The sequence below is a fragment of the Corvus moneduloides genome, chromosome 2, assembly GCF_009650955.1.
Source record: "Corvus moneduloides isolate bCorMon1 chromosome 2, bCorMon1.pri, whole genome shotgun sequence".
In the NCBI taxonomy this organism is placed as follows: domain Eukaryota; kingdom Metazoa; phylum Chordata; class Aves; order Passeriformes; family Corvidae; genus Corvus; species Corvus moneduloides.
The window spans coordinates 104,205,862-104,228,635 of NC_045477.1; the positions used below are offsets into that span (position 1 = coordinate 104,205,862).

General features: G+C 40.8%; 1 protein-coding gene across 5 annotated transcripts in view; it reads right to left on the bottom strand.

The window, feature by feature from the left end:
• ARHGAP6 (Rho GTPase activating protein 6) overlaps positions 1-22,774 on the bottom strand; it is a 316,497-nt gene that overhangs the window by 69,525 nt on the left and 224,198 nt on the right. Inside the window, exon 1 of one of the 5 annotated variants that reach the window (XM_032100637.1) lies at positions 2,056-2,192. The exons of the other annotated variants lie outside the window; for them this stretch is intronic. The gene's annotated coding sequence lies outside the window, so the exon portion shown is untranslated. Of the gene's footprint in view, positions 1-2,055; positions 2,193-22,774 lie in introns of those variants that run through there. 5 annotated transcript variants of the gene reach the window in all.

Genomic DNA, 22,774 nt, shown 5'->3' on the forward strand with positions numbered 1-22,774 from the left:
CATTGTCTGATAAGCATGTTGCAGTATCGGCACTGTAACAATTGCCTACCCCAACATCTCCACACCTACTACGCTGAACCTCAGTAGAGATCAACAGCTCCCTCCAGAGCCATCTGCAAACTCATTACATGAATGGCTACTCTCAGAGCTGACTTGGACACCTCTAACAGTGACTACCCACCGACTCTGTACTGTGACCATATGTGCTTCCTCATGCACATTCTCTTTTTCATAACCTGGCTGAGATAAAGGCTGAAAAAAGGTTGTAGGAGCCATGACTTAATATCACCAGACAGCAGTGCTGCAGTAAGTGACATAAGAGTTCTAGAAGGCAGGGACAGGCGCATTTCAAACATGCAACAAGTAACCAATTAGCTTTTAAAGAACAGGAGTTTTCACTTCTTTTGCTACATAATCACTCTACACTTCAATTTTATCACTCTCACACACTATGTTCACATGTGCAAACACTACCCTGTGCTACACACTGGTGTCATGCAGCCTGGGACAAGTCTGTACCACTGAGTGGGTTACAGTGCTCTGCCAATGTCCTCTGGTTTATTGGGACCATGCTTCTTGCTTTGTTTGTTGGGGTTTTTATAAGATCTGGCATATCAAATTCCACCCACACTAGCATCTGTTTTGATGAATCTGTCTTTTTCCCAAAGACCCTGCAAAGACAATTCTCTCTGGAAAAGTTCAGAAAATACACAAAGTCTAATAACAAGGAAAAATACTGCGAGTACAAAGAGGTGGCTTTGCACTCCTTAGTAACATGAATACTTTTCATCCATGCAATTACTTTTCCTCTTCTTTCTATGCAATGAAGCACAATGTGATCCCTTTTTGCAAAGCACAGCACAGGACGTTACTTTAGTTTATTGCAAACCACTATTTCGACATTTCTGAAAAAAAAATTACCATTTGCATACATGAGTCTGCTGATTTGCCATTAAGTTCAGTATTAAATAGTTTAAATATTTTTGAAAAACCACCTCAACTATACTGGAACTATACAAATGCTCTGAATGGGTATATAGCTATAGGTCAGACTGATGGATCTTTGTACATACCTGGAAAGATCACTAAAGAGCACCTTGAAGCTCATCATTATCTATTAACATGGAGGCTTGTTAAAAATGTGACTTTTAAAGTAAGAAATGTAAAATGGATCCACACAAATAAAAACACTCTGCTGCAACATCAATTTTCAGGAAAAAGGTATATTTTTCTAAACTGCCCTCCAAACTGAAGGACCCCAAGTTCAAGTTTTGTGCCCACCAGACATTCCACCACTTCTTTCTTTGTTTTTAAACAGCACATTTACTTTGGACAGAAAAGGGAAGAATAGCCATAAAGTTCCCACTGTTATGAAAAACAGAAACAATTGCTAGAGTTACAAGCACCTCACAGACCGAGCCAGAAGATGAACAGCTCTGGGTCTCTATTCTCCTGTATGCAGTTAACTCGAATTTAAAAATGCAACAGTAACAGTCATGGCCATAAAACCTGATGCTTACAGAAACTGTTGTTTGCCAAAACGAATCTATTCAGCAGCAGCTGTCATGCCATCAGCTTTCAAAACCTCTTTACCCTCAACATATTTTGCTCACAACTGCCTGGGTTACGTGCCCTTCATGCACAGAGCACACAAAAAAGGATAAACCTGTCACCACAAACTTCAAAGCAAACCACCTGACAAAGCCGCTCAAATTCAAATCAGCCTAATTACACACTTTGGTTTCCAAACATTAATGTCACTTCTCATTCCATAGTTTCATTACTCTCAGTCTTTGTGAAAAGAGGCACGGTCATGAAACTGATCAGGATACAAACACTATTTGAAGCTCTTAGATTGTTGATGGATTTCCAGAGCCTGATGGTTGGTAGTGTCAGCTTTTTTTCCCACTGAATAAAAGCTGTTCACTTCTCTTCAAACCCATCTAAAACCCAAAAACATTAAACCTGATGTCACCATGAACACCACATTCTGACAATGTCCTCCATCACACTTACCTCTATCCTATGACATACAAGGTTATTCAGTTTCCTTACCCATTTACTGAGCTCTCTTTTGTCTTCAGTGTTCTTTAGTACTTGATCAAACCAGGCTTGAATTAAGGACGCAGATCCAGATATGCCGTATCATAAAATAAATTAAGAATAATGTTGTTGATCTGAAGCTGTGTACGAAGCAGCTGAGAGTGAGCCCAGCTGGAGCAGTTGTGACTCCCAGGACACCTTTTGCTGCCAGACGTCATGAATCTTAAAGAGGAAAAATTATATTTTCCTCTTTCCACTTTGAAGCAAGCTGAGAGCCTGGCCCAAGGAAAAGCTCAGTCACACAGACAAGTTGTGACTGGGTTCCCTGCTTCTTACTCCAGAGATGTGCTGAGACAGTGCAAGGAGCTGTGAGAAAGGCACAGATCTACCCCCAAAAATCCTTCAACCTGGGGCTGTGCAAGCTCAGAACCAACTGCAATTGCCCAAACTCTCCCTCTAGCAAGAGCAGCCAAGAGTGTTGGACACAGCTGCTGTTGCACCTTAGAACACAGCAAGGAGCTCTCAGCAGCTTCTGTCTGACCTTCTCACATAGAGCTTTTTAAAAACACCTTTGAAAACTTACTCAGGCAGGCCAGCTATATTTATAACATAGTTTTGACAACAGCAACACAGAGACTGAGCATTTTACATAGTCTGCTAGGGAAAAAAAAGTCCTTTATAAAGGCGCTGCTTCATAAAGCATGTCTGTCATGTTCACAGTCCCCATACAGAATGCTGTCATCTATACTGCGTGGGCAGGGAGCGTAGGAAATCTGTGAGAAACAAACAGTGAATCACCAATTATTCTGATGGCAGCTCTGCCCTATGTGGCTTTTCACCAAGTCATTCTTCAGAGTGACAAGTTTGTTTGTTGGCCAGCATGACCAATGTTTTGTGCACAGAACCATAGGCTAGAGTTCACGGCAATGGCAAGGGAGATTATGTAATGTAACTTTTTGGATTTTTGTCTCCCAAATATCTACCCAGATGCTTTGTCCACCTCTAAATCATCACGCTGAAGAGCTGCCCACATGCCAGGGTATGAGAGCCCCACCTCAGAAATTCACACAGTCCCTCCTGGGTTGACACCTTGGCCATTAGCCTGGTTCCTGGTAGCACCAAACTCGGACATTAGATGTCCCTAATTTTGGAACCTTATGAAAGCCCAGGGAAATCAACGCAGAAGCCTCAGCATTTTCAGTGCCTCTTAGATCCAACATCAAATCTTCAAATTATGCAGCTTCTCACCTCCATTTCCAGTCTCTTTCCATGGCACTGCCCAGGGCTGAGAGGTACCAAGACCAGCTGGTGTGCTGCATACTAGGCATCACACCATACCACATTTCCCAGGCAAAAAACCCATCTTATCTGCAGAGAGAGCTGAGTAACCCCAGCAAAGTACTGCCACTGACTGTCAAAATACTGCAGCCAAAGAACAGTGTCCTGCTAGTCCTCTTGTAAATATGCTGCACATTTGTAGTCCTTGCAATCTTTCTTCAAAAACTAAGTTTCTTTAGCCCACATATCCCTTGTGCCAATATTTTTTGAGCTTCCTTAATGAGCAAAACTCTGCTGTTTATGTAACTGGAAATGGGGTTGAGCTCCTTCTTGAGCCTGGCTCACTCAAACCATGTGATGAATGTCACTGCACCACCGAAAGCCCTTCAGGCTCATTAGAAAGAACCTGGGGTATAAAACCCCCTGCAGAACAGCTTCCAGGAGACACAGAAGAGCTATTGTGAATAAAAACATACTGGATCTTTGCATTTCAATGAAAAGTAACTGAAAAACACTGATTAGTTTAGGGTTTCCTTCATTCTTTTTTTGAACTCTACCATGGAGCCTGAGAGATAGACTGAGCATCCAAAGTCATACAAGGTTATATGCTTTAGGTTCAGCTGAAACACCTCACTCAGAAGTAGAAATAAATAAGGGAAGTACAACAACCTCTATTAAATTTACACTTCATATGATCCTAAGACCTGTGAAAATAGAGAAACAGTTCCAAGTTGCATATGCAAAAAAGGCACTTTAATTGTATCTCAGCTGTCTGGTCCGGTAACCACAAAACACCCATCTGCTCCAGAGACTCTCTGCCTGTGCCTGTGCTAAAAAGCAGAAAGCAAATAAAAACCAATTAAATATATTTAACTTCGGGGTTTCTATCTCTTGATTCTAAGTGTTATCCATCACCAGAAACTGATGACTCCAAAAGAGATGATGTAAGTATTCTGACAAGTTATATTAGACTCTAATAAAAGCCCATACATTGAGACAGATGAGGAAAGAACGTGCAGCATCATTCCTCTTTCCAGAAAAGGGAAACATCATAGGGAGCTGCAGAGACTGAAAGGCTGATGGAGAGTAGAAAGGCCATCCTGGAGGAACCAAAGCTGGGTTTGCTCTAACATGCTGGTGCTGTAATCTCCAAGAAGAGTATGCTCTGTATTTTCTCAAAGACTTTTAAAAGCAGTCAAACACATTCAGAGTCATTGCAATATCCGGAAAACGCCACTTTACAGCTTTGCTTTTATAAAATCACAGAGCAGATTTTATCTTCATTGTAGCTCCAAAATCCAAGTGCAACAAGCAACATTCGATACAGCCCATTATGCCTCACCAGTCCTCGAGCCACAAGGACAAATTCCCACCTTTGGAGGTGTTTAGATATCTGACCTGCAGAAAGCAGAGCCTAGAGAGAACTACGGACTCAACTGGTATTTTGGAAAATGCTGCACTAGATTTTAGAAAAGAAGAGGGGGTGCAGGAAGAGTCTTATCCCAGCATCCGAGGGAGCTGCAGGGCCAGGGAGAAGCTCACAGCAGCTCCCCAAATGTGCAACAACAGCTCCAAGTGCTGTTTCAGGAACCAAACTCAAGGAGCACAGGCCCTACTCCCAAAGCATTTGAAAAGACATGTCTCCATCCACAGTCTCCAAAGGAAAGACAAACATAAACAAACTCAGAGGCAGACCGAAAACCTATTTTTAGATAAATGAAGAGCACGAAAGCTTTCCAATGTCCTCTCCTTGCCCTCCTTCTATTTCTTGTCTTCCCCTCCCCTTATTCCCTGTATGCTTTGGCTGGTGACTGTCAATGCTCTCTGCTCCTATTTAAAGTTTTTTGTGGCAATCTAGTAAGCATCCCCAAACCAATTTTAATATGTCTGTGTTAAGTGGCCATAACAGCTCCTCTTATCGACATTATTATTATTATGTAATATTATGTAATTAAAATACACATTAGTCAGCTCAAAGATCCACAAAAGCCTCTTCGAATTGTACCTTTCATTATTGATTGAGCAAAGTGTTTAGTGAAAAGAGAAGGAACCAAGAGTGTGGACTTTAAGAGCTGGTATGAAGCTCTTGCAGAAAAAAGGCATGCAGACACAGGAAGTTAAAGAGCTTTCACTGCAGTACCCTTGTAAAACCAAAAACTGCCTGCCAGGTTGTTTCCTGCTGAATCTTACACTGTTGCTGTACAAAGAACTCCCCATCCCACAGACCCATAACAGCACTGCATATTGCTTTTGAACTTTTATCAAACCCTACTCACATCAAAATATCACAACGCTTCAGCTTACTACCAAAGATTTCCAGTAACATATGGGTCTAGAGAGCAGATTAATTTTGAGCTTTACGGGGTCTAAAGAGTTCTTATCTGCATTATGCCCTTTAATGAGCCAAATACATCTGATATAGCTCATTAAAATTATCTGATATAGCTTATTAATAATCACAAAGAATATTCAAGGGAAACTCAATCCAAATGCCTGTATTTTGAAATAAGAGGGATTATACACTTAAGTATCACTGCAATGCACTTCTAACAGGCTGTGGATGCATTTTAGTTGATTGCCTTAGACGTGCTCTTTGTTCTCCAGATCCCCAGGGATCTCCTACGGGAATTCCTGCACTAGGGGAGAGAGCCCACCTCATGCCAACCTCCTTCAGAAGTCACACTCACTTTAATATAATTACACGTGTACTCACGTAAGTGTCCAGCTCTTCAGAGAAGTCACACTGCCTTAGCTACAGTATGACAATTTTCAATAGTTGAAGTTGTTGCTATTTGTTCAGAAACAGAGCATGACAGAAAAAAACGGATATAAATAAAACTCTTTAAGAGCTTTTACTCAGGTCTGAAGAATTCAACAGCTGCATCCCATTCAAAAAACAGAACAGAATAAATATCCTCAGCTACAAGAATGACTTTCCAGGGGCCAAGCTGAAAATTTGGTACATTTCTAAAAGAAGACATTGATTTTAAAGGCATTTGCAACACTTGCACATTTTGTGGCATTTTTACGAGTTAAAATATCTTTGCGGTATTTGGTATTTGCTTTAAAGCTTTATCTCCAGGAGGTATGTGAAAGTCTAGGCACATCCCATCATATGTATTCATGTAAGGAATACATAAAACTCCAGTTGTTGCAGAGAGAAGCCTGCAGGTTTGGAAAACGACAACCTGAGAACATCTTACACAAGAGATGTTTTGGTAAAGATAGGTACACCTAGCCAATAATGCTTGCAGTGGAAAACTGAGGGAATAATAAAGAATGAAGCATTTGTTAAATGTGTAACTTTGTGTTTATTATTCCACAGAAGGCTACTTCCTTTACACTTCTCCATTCAAACTCTCCACTGAATAAGCACTAAACCTGCTTTTCCTTTCTGACTTTTCACACAGCACAGAATTAATGAAAGCACATGTTACTGGTGTTATTAGTTTTATCATTATTATCCATAAATCACTCATTACAGAGTGAACTGGATCATCCTTCAGGAATCCCTGAAACACTGAAAGTTCACCCTTTCCATTTGACAGAGAAATTAAAGCCAAAAATAACAAAAGTGCAGGCTAATTATGGATGTTTCAAATGCTGACACATCAGCTGTGGGGCAGACCAGACCTACAGTGGGACTACGTTCAAAATATTGCCATCTCTAACTAGACATTCTAAGCACCACTTCCAACCAGCAGTGGGAAACAGGAACTTTTGGGGAAGCAATTAATTTCGTTTGGCTTGCAGAGATAAGGGCAAAACTCCAGAAATGCCTTTCTCCCCATTTCCTCCCATGAAGGGAGGGAGTGCAAAGTGGCCAGCTCAGAGGTATATGTTTACACTGTGGCTAAATAGCAAACATGTAGTGAATGAACTGAATTCTGCCATTAAATACCATTTTCCCTGGCTGCTGAGCACCACTAAGTTTCCTCTGAGCTCTGACCTTTGCTAGTAAGGCTGCAGATACATGATGAAGACGCTTATCAGTGGTCAAACTCCACAGCTGCTTGATAAAACATCGGGTTTGTGGAAAACTTGCCAGCAAGTTTCCCAAAGCTGAACATTCGTTCAGCCCCAGCCCCTCCCACAACCCTCTGAAAGAAGTGGCTCCGGCAGATCAGACTGCCACCACCTCCAGTGCACTGACCCATGCCAACAGAGCCCAAACCACACTTCACACAAAGCTGCAGACCTTGCAGTGTGCACAAAACACCTCACGGCTATAGTTCATGAATTTCATGCCCAACAGCAAAAATGTCAGCTGCAGATGAACCTGCCATTGCTTAGCTCGTTGTCTGCTGTAATTCCCCCAAGTGCAATTGCCATTTATAGCGATGGGGCTGGGTGGAGCATCCCTGGGAAGAAGGAGATCACAGGCTGCATTCTTCAGCTGCTGCAAGAGTCTCTTCCCCTAGAAACTGGGCATATGCTGTGCTATTACAAAACAAACAACAGTCAGCCACAGTTTTCAATTATAACTACTACTGGCTTTCAACTAAATTGGTGCCAACCTCTAGAAGAATGGTTTCCAACAGCACAAAAATTCACCCTGAAAGTTGCCTCAATGAGTCCTGTTACTACGGATGTGAACTCCCACAAAAATGACCAGCAATACAGAGAATAAAACACCAGATGAAGAAATAATATACCCATCATGAGTTGCAATGCACTGTGGCTATGTAACTAACAGCAAGTACTAGAAACCAATATAAATCAATGGTGCTTTAAGCTTCCTTGCCATTTACTGTCTTCACTCAAAAAACCACCCATAGCCTTCAACAGGAAGAGAGTCAAAGCTCTCTCAAGTCCATTAGGGACTTGGCTGTTGCTAGTCTGTTCTACACAGGAGGCATTCAGGCTACCATGCACTGCACAGAGTAGCCTACAACAGAGAAGTGCAAAGAGCAGAGAATCCACAGATTGCAATGACATAGTTAATACTGTCCTCCTCCCTCATCTTTTCCAATGGGCTAAAACTGCCTGCTATCTGAAAGCAAATCAGAAAACAATAGTACAAATACCATCCATAGTTCACACTTCCAAGAAGGCTCTGTTTAAAAGCAAATAATCTCCTAAATTGCTTTCCAAAAAAAGCTCCATTTTTTTCTGCTAGTTAATAATTACAAAAGAATTTTCTCAAATTTATTGATGGTGGGAAAGAGCACTGCAGTTAAACCGTTGTTTTCTTGTAGAGAACTAACGTTTTTTTCCAGATTTCCACAGAGATGTTCAGTGGAAAAATGCCCAGTATCCTAAAACATTTCTCTCTGGAAATCAATTTCACTCTTTCCTTCCCATATAGTCTTTTATGGATGGATAGAAAAGCACACAATAAAACAATAAGCAGCCTTTAAAAGCACATTGAAATCTTAATTTCTGATATCTGAAATGTCTGGCTGTAAGTTTATTACACAGTATTCCAAAACAATAAAAATTTTCTACCAGCCTAAAAAGTCTCAGATTGTTTTTTTAAATAGTTTCCTATCATTGCACCTGAACAGAATCAACAAATTCTGCTTGGGTTAGGTTTTTTATACAAATAGGTGCATAAAAGAGAGGGGTGAACTCCTTTATCTAAACCTTAAGCTCTAAGGTAAAAGACTAAGATGCCAACTATTAAAGCATGACTGCACATCTCAGGTTCTCATTTACTTTCCATTTTTCTGGTAATTACAGAAGTAATTCTAAGAATCATCCATCATCCTGATGAAGATATCTTTACAAAATGTGCCTACTTGTTTTTTCACTGTACCATGAGTGAGAGGATAAGCATCATTTCAGACATGCAAGATGAACAGTTTTTTTAAACCTTAGATTACCCAGACAAAAAGACTCTCGGAAAATTAGGAGAGAAAGAGGGCAGAGGGTGGTAGAACAAAGAGGGAAGAGGCACTGACCCAGCCTGTTTATCTCACTGGAGAAGAGAGCAGGAATACATTCCAGAATAGGCAATCATTTCAATCATAGCATCTCACACAACCGACTTAAGTTTGCCTCGCCTTTTGCAATAGGAACTGATACGTTTTAAGTGGTACTCAACTCAGCAATGCCAGCCAGTCATCCCACCACCTTGTTGCTGTCCCTGCACGAGACAAGAGGCTCCTGTCCAGGGGGAGAGCTGACAGAGGTAGGTCTGCAGCCACAGCTGTCCTTCCCCCTAAAAGCTCAGTGTCAGTGTCCTGCCCCCTGAAAGCGCTCACCTCCACCATTGGGACTCAGCCATGAGCTGAGGGGCCAGTCCTGAGGGCACACAGACAAACTCAGCTGGCACCACTTTAGGTTTTTAACTGTGTTACCCCATTTTTCTTCAATGTTTTTCTCCAGTCCTACTGCTCTGTGGTAACTACTCCCCCTCCTGCACTTCAGCCCTGCAGGACTACCACAAAAGGAAAACAACTGCTGTACAATACAAAGGCAAATGACAAACTAAGCAGCTCTTAACATCACAAAAGAATACAGCAATAAATCAGAGGGATGAGGAGGGAAAAGGGCTGTAATTTATCTTGTTTAATACCTCTCCTGTATTACAGCACATACAGTATTTCAGAAGCAGTATGATTTTAAAGATAATTACCCCTTGCAAACTGTATTCCCTTTTTACCCACCTGTGATGAACTATTAGAGGCAACTCTAGAGAATGGCAGTCCAAGTTTCATCCCACTGGCCAGGCTGGCCCCCGAGGGATGACTCTGTCCTGCTCCCTAACACTTCTGTCATCAAATAGCATAGCCTCTCAGCAGACAACTATCTTGCTGTATAATGTAGCCCTGGGCTGGCCATACTGACTCGTTCTAGACAACACCAGGGACTGCCTTTGCAACGCCTAAACCAAAAATAAAGTATATTAAAAAAATGTATTTGTCCTTATTAAAACATGATGCACAAAAAGCATTTGATAGTCTACTGATCTGTGTACCTACAGCTGCTTTGATTTATATTATGCTGGTATAAAATCAGCAAATGCTTGAAATAAATACAGGACTCTTTTTTTTTTTTGTAACAAAATGCTTGAAAGGTCACTTAGTAGTACACTGCTGTTGAAGAAAACATTATTAATCAGGATGTTACCTCATGTTTTTATTTGAGTATCTTGTTTCATAATTTAGGATCCACATTTTGAATGTAAAAAATTATACTGAGTGTTTGTTTCCCACTGACCTTACCACCAGATTTGCTCATTCCAGTTTGAATTAATAAGGCTATTAAATCACTCGGCATTTGTCCTCATGTAAACACAGTCACAATCTGCTGCTTCACTCTTGGTCACTTTACACGCTTCCTCACAGACTTTTCTTTGTATAAAAGGCATCCTCTGTATAAAGACATACCTTCTGGAGAGAAGATAAACTCCAAACTGCAAAATTTACCTTGCCAATAGTACTGAGTTGCTATCTAACGCCAAGGATGCAGAATTTATTGGCTCTGCTGACAGCCACCATGGATTTTAAAACTCCACAAGCCAAAAAACATTCATCTAAGCCATCATGTGGGTTTTGTGCTGTGCTGGATCTAGATCTGTTTTCTAAATCTTGGACTCTGCCTCACCAGTAAGACAACCCCAGGGAAACCAGTGCAAAACACAGATACAGCTGGAGCCCTGCAGAAGCTGTAAGGATTCAACATAAAATGTGGAAGCAGATATACGTGTGTGTCTGCATTACAGATACAGGTATGCATGCATCATCAGTTTAAGAGGAAAACACCTTACATTTAGAGGAATTCATTGACAAAATAGTAATAACAGAATGAGAACACTCAGTTGTTCCAGGTTAAGAAGCAGGAAAAAAAGGCTACTGCAAGGAGGAAGACCTTGTAGCTTTCTCCTACACTCCCAGTTTCCCACCCAGACTGAGCTACAGTATGCCTCTAGGTGTGCTTGGGCAGTCTACAAAATTCTCACTGTGCCCTACTAATGCACTAGCAAACACATCTGAAACAACAACAAAAACCCCACCTATTGAAACTTGTAACATGCTGTAACAAGTTATTACCTGTTTTAGTTGCCTATATATTTAACAAGTTCCCATACAAAGGTACCAACAGGGCCTGAGCATAAAGAAAGCCATGCAGGTTACCTGGTCTTTTGTAAGATAAGAGTGTTTTCCAGTGGGTTAAGAGCTAACCTCACCTTGTTTATTCTACTGTGAAAGTGAATAGTCCTGACTGTTCTGTTTGTATGGCATCATGCTCTGAGTATTCTGGAGGTTTCTAAGTGCTGGTAGAGACAGTCCCCACTGTCCCCAAAGGAGTTTGGAGAGGCCCAGAGAAGGTGGCTTTAGTCATTGATTGTCACAGCAGAGAGCAAGCACAGCTTCACGTACATCAATAACAGAAGCTTGTATTTTATAAATACTCATCAGAAAGTGTGCGACCCTCAGGGTTGTCCCTACACTTAGGGACACCCACCATAGTGCCTGCTCAGGCAGTGCTGATGGAGAAGCTGCAGGGTCTTACCAAGGCTTCCATCTCATCCACCCACCTGGGTTTCTTTGCAGGAAGGGGCTGGTGTGCAGCCAGACCATGCCCCAGGACCCATGCAAGTGAGCCAAGCTGTGACCTTGCTCTGCTGTACAGCTGCAGCCTCCAGCAGCTCCACAAGCACAGGGACAAGACACAGATCTCCACAGCCAAGGAGCTTGTACATGACCAACCTTATGCAGCTGAAAGGTGACAACGCATCAACAGCAATGCAATTATTATCTGTGTTAGCACTGTTAACTTGCAGCTATGGAAAGATACCATGCACTAACTCCTGAACGTGACCAAAGTCAAAATGAATGTACTTGCAAAGCGTTTTGCCAGTCAGAGGGAACACAGATGACTGACTGCCTTAGCTCTACCATCTGCTAAGCTTCAGCAGCCCTGTGATGCTCCCAATACCGTGTGGCTTATCACTGCTGATACGGTCAACCAAAAGGTTCCCTCACTCAGGGCTAAAGTGCTGTGTTGTTGTACTGGAGAAAACCACAAACCCATAACCAAAGATTGAAATGTATATTCGTAAACTACACATGTCTGGGCTCGTGCCCTGGCAGTGACCCAGCTGGCAGGGAACAGCTTTAATCCACACTATAAAACTGCCTCCCTTTGCAGAGTGGCCATGTCCAAATGGTCTATCAAAAATTATTCCTGGCCTATCTATGCTCACTCTATACACCAACAGCCCAGATCGAGTCCCAGCACCAGAGGAAGCTCTCTGACATGGTTCAATCTCTGCGCAGGCATGGCCCAAGAGAGCAGGGCAGGAGGCAGAAAGACAGGCATGGCATTGAGGTCTCTCTAAGAAAGTTACTCATGCTCTGCAACCAAGCGAGAAGACATGAAGCAGTACTGTCAAGGGTAAAGCAAGGGGGCAGAGAGAAGCATCTTCTTGGGTTAATTCTGCTTTCATGGTTGTAATAGAGTTGTGCTGTCTATTGCCTCACCTTCAGAATGCATATGAAAAAGAGAAAGAGGCTCTGGCCTGTGACTGAGCGGGCCAATTCTTTAAACCTGCACAAAAAAGGTATTACTACATTTTATGGTGTATTTTTGCCTAAGCTTTGTGAAATACTCATGTAAGAGTGAACTTGTGTGTATATGACAGAGTTTTAACTCACAACAAAAACAACCGACATTTATCATTAATATCTTAACATTAAATAAAATTAACATTTTACCCACAATAGGACAGTCTTTCCAAGGTATTCTCAGTCCTACTGATAGGGTCAAGCTCCTCTCAAACTGGCTCCAAGCTTCACCTAACCTTCAGTAGATTAAGGTCAAATGTCAGAAGATTCAAGGTACCACAAGTCAGGCTGATTTATACATTTGTTACCATTCAATGCTGTTTTCTTACAAAGCAGACACTGGGACTGCTTCTCTGAAATTACATGTACACTTCAACTAACAAAGCTGAAGCTACCAGAGCGATTTACAGACAGTAGAAAATACTTTTACCTACTCGCCAGCACACACCAGTCAGTGGAATCACATGTCCAAGCAGTTACACACAAGATGACTTGGTTCTTTTCAGTGACAGCCAAACCAGTAAATCTCTGAAAATGCAAAGGATAGTTCTCCTTTGGCCACTCTGTTGTATTTGACTTGCAACAAATTTGGCTGTTGGCAGTCCTTAGCTCTGCGAGAGCATGGTAACAGTGCCATCTTCATTGCATATTTTAAACCAGATTTGTCAGCTCAGTATATTTTTCTATTTTCACTCCTGCACAATTCTTCTGATTCCAGAACAAAAACAAAACAAAAAAACCATGAAGGACTAGTTCTGACACAATGGGTTCTCTGATGGCTGCAGTAACCCAGTTACTAAGGAGATTCCACTGTCTCCAAGCCCCTCTCTCCTGGTTCTTCTGGGACAAGAGAACAGTTTGACATTTTCCTCAACTTTGGAAAAAGGCACATGAAAAAAAGGAGACCTATAATCTACCAATTTATTTTCCTACCTTGAGAAGGCTAAGAAGGAGCTGTTGCAGCCTGTTTAATCTTTTTCCTTTAGCCCAGAGAAAATGATCTTTCCAAAGGAAAGGAGCTATTCCCCTCACTCTTTGGCAGAAGGTGAACCCATTACTCCTTGAAAAGCAATAGCAGAAGGGATATTCTCATCTCCAAAATAAAACACTAACAGGGTGTGTATAAGTTGGGCAGAGCAGAAAGTTCAGGCTGCATAAAGATTTTCGATAGAGGTTGGCTCTGCCAGCAAAAAAAGGTACTTGTCATTTTCCATTCAGTTAATGCTGAGCATTTTTCATTCCGTTTTACCTCAGCCAATGACTATCCAACCAAACTACTGTTCATCTCCTCCTCCTACTTAATGCAGAACATTAACACTAGCTTCTAATTAAAGAATTCTCACAGGAGATGGAAATTTTATACCACAGAAAATATTTGGGTTGATTTACACTACTGTTGCATTTTATTTTTCATTGTGTGAAAAAACATCTGTAATCTACTGCGCCTTACTCAGCATTTATATCATGTTCTTCCTTGTTGAGACCTTAATAACGTTAATAATATAATAAACTTGAAAACATCACTTAAAAATTTAGTGTATTAGCCTAACTTTCATCACCATAAAAACCCTGAATATTTTTGTCCTGAAACGTCACATCAGAACAGCAGAAACACTATGTCTGGCTTGCAAAATACATACCTAAATACCTGAGCAGCCAGGAACTTTATACATCAAAATTGAAATTTTGTTTCCTGAAATTATTTCTGAATATTATCAAACCACACTGTTAAGCTTATTTTCATGACCTGATATAGCACTACTAGCACAGAACATGACCTAAATTGGCTTATTGCAAGAAAAGCAAAATACCTTACTTCTCTTCAACTCCCAGCTGTGACAATGTAAATGATGAATGACCTCAAAGCCTTATTTGTAAAGGCATGAAGTCATTAAGTGCTGGGAAATGGAAAGCCCTTCCAAATGTGATCCAAAATGCAGGAATTCACCCGTCCACTCCTCTCCTCCTCTTCACTGGGGAGAGCAAGGATGTTCCCTGTAGGGAGATCTGGGTGCTCACTCTCTGGGTAAGGCATGGGTGACTATGTGCAAATAGACACTAATCCTTCTCCTCCAATACTGAATCTTGAAGCTGTGAAATCTTTTTGCTGGAAACCTATTATTTCTTAAAACTATGAGAGTGGGACAAATTCCTGCTGTGGAAATATCAACTCCACCCAGATTCTTAGCTCTGCTCATGGCAGCACACTGAAGGCATGACCTCCTTAACTTTGATGCACACTTCTGAATAGAGGTCACTTCAGCTAATACTTTTAGCAAGACAAATGCACCACACCATTATAATAATAAACGATATGAGAATTTGGCACAAAATGCTATGATCTGTGAACTAAGCTACATTAAGATAGATAAAGCAGCCAGGAAAAGGAGAAAAAAAATTTAACTGTAGCGAGGGAGTGGTCTTCAAGGCAGCTCTTAAGTAAATATTTTTATCAATTTTTTTTTAAAGTCTTCTGTGAGGTTTCGCAAAGAAAAAAATCCTAAACCCAACCCCCAAAAAATCTTGAGAGCAAAAACTCGACACAGAAAGTAGGGATCATGCACAGATATCAAATATTTTTGCAGATTCTCCATTTGCTAAAGTTTATTGTTGTTTTTTTTAAGGCTATGACTGCTCCCACATTCCTGTCTCAGAATCTACTAAAGCTGTGCTGTTGGCAAGTATTGCTACATTACTTTTAAATGACATTTAGTCCTTTTGCTCTTGGTACTCATGAACAGGGCTTCAAAATTAAAGGGAACTGCCCTCAGAGATTGCAAAAACAATGGAGACCAAAACCAAAAAAAGTTCAAACATTTGCATTCTATCTTAAGATAAATTCCAAATTCCAATTTTATCACCAGTTTGCTGTTCTCACTAAATCCTTAATAATAAATGAACAAAGTTTCCAAATCGACTGCAGAAAATTTGTCCTTGATATCTACATATTTTTATTTTAATATTGTTGATATCTACATATTTTATTTTCATTCAGATGCTAATATATGAGCATTGTTTTCTTCTGATATAATGATAAGCAAAGCAGTATTTTTTACCCCTCTTGTTACAAATACTAAAATTTGAGAAAGACATCAGGATGAATGTTGATCACTTGCCTCCTCAGTGCAACATTTGCTACACCAGTGGGTAACAGAGTCCCATTGTGACTACAACAGCAATTCACTAAGCTTCACAGTGAATACTCTTCTTACTTTCTGATGCAGTATCAACCATACCTATACAAAACTATAAAGTGAAAATTCCAAACGAAAGAATAAAGCTGGTACAGTAAGCGCTCTGACAGGATTTTAGCAGACCTCTTGGGAATGAATGCCTTGTCTCATCGATGAGACAGTGCCACTGGCTGAGGAAGGTAGAAGCCCTGGTGCTGAGAGCTGCCGTGGCGCAGGGAAGGACCCCGTCAGATCAAGGACCCTTCTAAACCCCCAGGATTGCTCATGCCAGGAAGTGCAGAGGTTCAGGGAGATGGAGGAGAGCAACAGCACACCAGCACACAGACACACCCCGGGGGTGCAGGAGAGTGTTAACACCGAGACACCCACCTTGGTCTCAGAGGTAGCACATGGCATTTACCAGCCCTATGCTATCACTGCTTTCAGAAGACTCCCCTACTTCCCATTAACAGCACAGGGTAAAGATTAGTACTGCAAATGCAAACTTGCTCTCCTGATACCTGGAATGGCATGATATGACAGAATTGGCAGCCATTCCAAGCCAAAGAGCAAGATTTCTTTTCCAAACTCCTGCAATCTTTTTAATCTTTCCATAGAAATGAAGCAGAGATAGCAACGCTGTTTTGACTGCAAATGCTTCATGTAAAAATAAATTCCTAAAGACTTCAGACAGAAGACAAATTTGCCAGTCAGCACAACATTTGAGTACATGCTTAGTTTGAGAAGTTTTGCTATCTGTTGTATGCAATTATTCTCTTGGATCACAGATGCGGGCTGGGTTTTGTAAGGCTGAGCTATTTTGCAAATCATCTCACTTATCCTACCATCCTTTGACCTAAAGAGGTACTCACTGTGTTGACTATAGTGAGGTACAAGACAATTGCCTTATATGTTTAACTGGCAGATGAGAAAGCTCATGCTTGAAAAATCCTACCCTTAGTGGCCGACCAGTTAATCAGTGAGACAAATTCATCACAGCTCCATCTGTTATATGAACTCAAAGACTGCCAGCAAGACCCAGGCCAAAAGCTATGTTACTTTAGAGAAATTTTACTTCGTAACACCAAGGTAAACAAAATACATCTTACAGTTTCCTTTCCGAGCTACCACCATCCAACACAACCTAGTTTTATCAATTTCAGCTACAATGTAAAGTATTTTCATCCTTCTGACACAGTCGTTCTCTTTAAAATACCTGGCAGCAGGAAGGCAGTGATTCATTGAGTTACATCAGTGTCAAACAACTTCCAGTGATATAAAACCAGAGCACAGCAAAGTGAACCTGACTCACTGGATCTTCAGACAGAGACAATCCATTTTAAAACAAGTTTGGAAGATGAAAACAGATCAACTATAAGGAATATCTTCAAGTGTCAGTCCTGGTTTATCAGTCCAGAAATTGTTTTGAACATGGTAGTTTACACGGTAAATTCAATTCTGGGTTTGTTGTATTTTATGACAAAGGAATTTGCCTAAAAATGGGAGATGTTCATGCATTTGTATTCAGGTAACTCCATATTCATAAAAGTCCATTATATCCTTTAAATGAAACAAACAAACAAAAAACCCCAGAAACAAAAATCAATTTCAGGGAGCTTTTTTTGCCTGTACCTAATCGAAGTTCAGAAGTGTTGAGTATTTGGAAAAGGTTATCTGCGTAAGAGAAAACTTGATCATTACATTATGAAAAGAAAATTGCAGATTTTGGAAACTATGATATCTGGGGTTTTTTTCCTGCTTTAGTGTTTTAGCTAGTACAAAAATATTTCCCATTCCTCTAAGACCAGATGGCTTTAAGTTTTAGCCTTGTGGACTGCAGCAGCAAAGCTGAAACAGAACTGGAAACACAGAATTTTCATTCTGATGAAATTGTAACAGTTTAAAAATGTAATTTCAGTTCATGAGACCTGTAACAAAACATTCAAAATGTGTTACAGCAGGAGGCTCTGCTCTCTGGAGGAAAAAGAGAGAAAAAAGTTTATCAGAATGTCTTGTCAGCCTTTTCACCTAGCAAATTCAGGATTTCTGAAAGGTTATGACACTGGCCCAGCGTCTCCATGTAGGCAACTCTAAACCAGAAATTTCAGGCTTCCAGACTCACCTGAAAAGTCATTCTAGAAGACCTCGTCATTTTAAGATCTGCATCTTTGAATTGCCAGAAATTAATCAAACTTTGTAAGTTTTGCCACAAAAAGTCTGAGACTTTTTTTCATGGAATTATTTTACTTAAATTGTTCCGTCTTCTTGTAGTGCTGTTCAGCACTCAAGGATACTGAAAACCTTCTCTAGAAAATGATGCCATCATAGGTGTTACAACTGATTCAGAGCGTAGCAGCATGATCAACACAAAGCTTGGCTTTGCCATCTGTTCTCAGGCAAGGAAAAATGCTAAGCTAACATACCTAAGGGCAGATTACTCCTGCACTAGTGCTTACATTTGTTACACAAAAACCCAAGTGCCAAGCATATAAAAGTTCTGTGTCAAGACACCTGAAAAATAAACGCTTAAGAACCCTCATGGATACGTAAGTTAGAAGAAAGCAAAAGAAATTTCTTTCCTGCATGCTCCATAGCTTGGATTCAAACATGAGGAAACAAAATGCATGGGGTCATATGCCACATGGACAGGTATGACTCTGCATTGCGGAGTTCAGACACTTTCCTCTTAAACATCTCACAACAGTAAGCATCTGGCATGCTTCTTCTGTTTTCATAGAATCATGAACTGGTTTGGGTTGGAAGGAACCTTAAAGATTACCTAGTTCCAGCCCATGGGCAGGAACACCTTCCACTAGACCAGATTGCCACACCCAACCTGGCTGTGAACAGCCAGGGATGTTTCAGGGATGGGACATCCACAGCTTCTCCAAACTAGCTTCTCTGGTTCAGAGCTTCACCACCCTTAAAGTAAAGGATTTCTTCCCAATATCTAATTTAAACCTACTCTCTTTTAGTTTAAAGCCATTACCCCTTGTCCTGTCACTATTATGCTTCTATTATACCTTCCTGCCAATTGAAGAAGAGAGTAGATTAATAAAATAATAAGATCCCCATTCTGGGGAATATAATAGTGTTCTTTTTTGGTTTGAAAAGATGAAGACCACCAAATCACAGGGAAGACAAAATGTGGTCCAAGACCTTTTATTATATAGTCTGGACAGCATAAAAGGCACCATCCTCAAGAGTCGCTACCTGCCACTGGAGTATACACGCTAAATTTACAGCAAGAACACAATAAAATTGGTATCTTTCTCCAGCTCTGCATTCAGTCATTGGCAAAGATTCAACAGGAACTGGCTACACTGCCAACCAATATCCACAGATGCAGAGCCTACCACCTCTCCAACACAGACTCATCATGGTCCTCCAACAGCAGCTGATGTAAATCCCAGGCTGTATCAGTCCCCCAGCAGCAGCCAAGCCTGCCAACCCAGCTCAATCTGCACAGCTGCAGGTGGGTAAACAACCAAACCCGCCCCAGCAGCCTCAGTACCCTGTACATCCCAGCCAACCCATGTGGCCCCAATGGCAGGAGAATCCCCACCCAGCCAGGTATCCCATGAACCCACCATCCTGTCTGCTCCTGGACACACAGCTGGAGCCACGGCAGTCCACCAATAAGAAAAAGCAAGAAGCAGCAATAAAAAAGCTTCTCCTTCATACCTGCCTCCCCTCAGGCAAAGAGTGTGATAGTTAAATCACTCTCTCAATCTCTGTGCAGTCACACTCTTGTCAGGTCGGGATTGGTTTACATCAGTTTAGCTTCTGCCAGATTGGAGCAAAAGATAAAATTTTAAAAAATTTGTAATTAAGCCAGATATCTGATCTGACAGTCCTCTCTCTCTCTGTGGAGCTGTGATATCAATACAGCCTTGAGTCTGTCCTGTCAAAGTTCATTAAGTTACATGGAATTTCAGAGGAAGAAATGTGTATTAACAAACTGTGCAATGCTGTACAAAGGGAAGAGTATACTTTGCAGGACCTTGCATCCTACAGGAAAATATAAACAGAAACATCATGGCCTTTGCAACAGAGAGTTAATAACATGTCCTGTTATGTTTAAAAGAAACCAAGCATGCAATATAGTACATGCTCACTAAGTGATTCAGAAGGCATTAAGATTATAGGAGCTTCTTTTAACAGTGCAACAAGCTTACACAATTTTTAGCTCACTGCTTTTCTCCCCATTTCATACTTTAAGCTCACTGATGTTTTTACTCATAAAAAGGCCAAAGAATTTCATTCCTTCAGTATCTTTGAACTCATTTCTTATCACCACTAGAAGAGAGACAAAACACAAACCCCATCACCACTGCACGAGAGCTCTCTGTAAGGCTGGTTTTAATTTCTTTTTTTTCCTTCTCCTTCAGGATTAAAGATCAGGAAACCAGAAAAAAAAAAAAAAGCTGAAGCATTTCAAGCATTTTCACTTGCTCTCAGAAATCAATCCATCTCCTGTAGTCAGCAGTGCATACCTCCAGTAACCCTCCTCCTCAGGGAGCACTAACTAAAAAAAACAAAAGTGTGTAAAAAGCAGAGAATAAAAATACTTTCAGGAAAAAAAAACTAAAACCAACCGATCAACCAACCAAAAAACAAACAAACAAAACCCCCAACCAACAATTCTTTTATTGAACTTTGGATTTAAAACATGAGCTTGAGGTGTTACACTTTGTACCGAAAACAGCACAGTGATTGAACTGAACACACTATCCTGAAAAATGGTCACACTGGGGTTTGAAAAGCTACAATAATATACCAAATTATAAAGACTATCTGATAACTTTAATCTGAAAAAATTACTTAAAATACAGAAATATATAATCCACACCATGTATGCATATTAGACAGCAAGAATCTGACACTGCCACAAAGTATCCTACACTTCTAACAAAAACATAGAGAATTAAATCTCCATGGACTCTTTCTAGTTTTGTTTTTGCAAATTATCCAAGAACACAAGGCCATACTCATTCTCTTACTAATGAGGAAAGAAAAAAACCTTTTTTTCTGAGAGAACTGAACTTAATAAAAAACATATTATTAAAATCACTAGCTTCATGTCAAAAGAGAGCCTTAATAATTTATATTTCTGTAAATAGGCACATTCACACAGGGACTTATTAACTATAATACCCTTTAATTAGGCTTATAATATAGAAGTTAGTACTATTCAAGTCACAGTGCCAATTCACAGGCTATACCAGCATCCTCAACAGACACAGCTAAGGGAATGGCAGGAGAGAGGTATTTGCTACCAGTGCAGTGAGGACTATCACTGTGCTGGCATGCTGGGAGAGGATTTCTGCCACACTTGTCAGAATTCACTTTCTTAAAGAGCCATAAAAACAATGAAAGTGTCTTCAATCTTTTCAGTAAAAAGATCTTGTGGAAGTCAGTGCCACACTGCTGTCAGCCTGCTTTGACAGTAGAAGTGCTGCTGGAGCTCTCTTGGAGAAAGGCAGCAGAGCTGGAGATGGGACAGCAGAGATTCAGCCACCAGTGGTGAGCATTGGCTGCTAAGAAATCCCCCAAATGTGTCCTAGCAGTGAGCACAGGCTGAGCCCGCAGGAGGTACACCCAGGCACAGGCTCACAGCTTTGCTGCTGCTCACTGCACACTCACACCCCCACAGATGCCCACTGAGCCTTGCAGAGACTGTATTTCCAGTCCCTTAAACATCTCTGTGCTTTTGCTTTATTCAACAGGAACAAAACCACCCAGAAATGACAGGGTTCACCTGGAGTAGCTGCCTCCATGTCAAACCTGTGTTGCTGGCAGCAGCGTCAACAGAAGCCACCTACACCGCCTGGCTTTAGGTCCAGGCACCAAACTCTGACCCTCTTCAGCATCACTGACAAAACTTCAAGGCATAATCTCTTCTGCTCTCATCTCCTTTATGCATGATGCTGAAGATTAGTTCTTATTAGCTTAACTGTCAGGGCAGCATCTCCTGAAGCCAAAAGAAAGTCATATTTCTACTACCAAATCCACTTTTCATCCAAAATATTCTGTATTTTTAGAATGCATGGCCAATTAAAAAAAATAATTTTACTCTTTTTTTCTGTTTTAAAAAACAAAGAAATGTGAGAATAACAGCAACCACCTAGAGAGAGAAGGAGGGGAAAAGCTTTACTTGACTTCAAACCAACTGTTTACTTTTCCAAACAAAGTGAAACCTAACCTTTACATTGTGCTGCCCATACAAAGAGACTTTCATTCTACATAATGGCAATGTCCCCCTGCATGGATGCTCGCTCAAAAAAGTGTAAATGGTATCAAACATTTCAAAATAATGGTATGACAAGTGTTCTTATTTAAAAAGAAAGGATCTTATACACTATACCAGACATTTTGCAGAACCCCATTATTAGATAATTCTTTAGTGTCCATTCCAGCCCTAGGAAGCTACACACAGCTCATCTCAAAGTCCTACAGAGAAGAAGTATGGACAGCTGGAAAGGAGCTATTGCAGCACTGGGGATCATGCACTTCAATTCATCTCTAACTTCACCGCACGGGACTGCCCCACCATGTAACACAACACAAACAGAAGAGTTTAAACCTCTACTTGCCTGCCTTGAACTGGTCCTGTATCCGCCTCTGGATCTCAAAGAGCAGCTTACAGCAATGGATGTTTACACACAAAACACAGGAGGCGCAGTTCACAAGAAGAGAAATGCAGCAGCAATGCGGGAAGAAAAACCTCCTTTCCAAGAGATTACTCAGAAAAAAAAATTAAAG